Below are 657 nucleotides of genomic sequence, written 5' to 3' on the forward strand. Positions count from 1 at the left end.
AGGGAGAGAGAATCCCAAGCAGGCTCCGCACTGCCAGCACAGAGCCCCTCAAGGCTGGACCTGAACTCACGAACCGTGAGGTCATGACTCGAGCCCAAACCAAGAGTCCGGAGGCTTAACCAACTGAGCCACCCAGGCGCCCCAAAATGTCACTCTTCAGCTTAGAAAACCCCTGGGGGCTCCAGGCAATGCCTGTCTGATGAAATCTATACCACCCCTCCCCTCCCGCATCCCCCTCCCCGACTCTGGCACATGAGGCTTTGAGGGCTCAGTCTCCCTGGCTTCATCTGCACTGATTTCCTCCCAGAACCCCCCTCCATTCCGCGGCCCATTCCCACCAGGCCCACTGACGCCTCATGTACCCATGTCAAGGGCAGGCCTGTCACTCCGCTTGGGGCTCTCACACCTGGATGCAGAAGGATCCAAGGGGTACGAATCTGTGGCTGTGCTCAGGCCCACGAGGAGCCAGGCAGATGCCCACATAGTCAAAAAAAAAAAAAAAAAAAGATGTTCAAAGATCTTTTATTTCCCGGACACCCAGGAAACCTTTCGGTGCCTCTATTGTGGAAGGCTTTTTGCATGCATAACAAATCCGGTCTCCCTTCTGAGCACTGAGTTCCTGAAAATTATTTCCCCACTCTCCAAAGGAGGGGGAAA

The sequence above is a fragment of the Acinonyx jubatus genome, chromosome D2, assembly GCF_027475565.1.
Source record: "Acinonyx jubatus isolate Ajub_Pintada_27869175 chromosome D2, VMU_Ajub_asm_v1.0, whole genome shotgun sequence".
Classification (NCBI taxonomy): Eukaryota; Metazoa; Chordata; class Mammalia; order Carnivora; family Felidae; genus Acinonyx; species Acinonyx jubatus.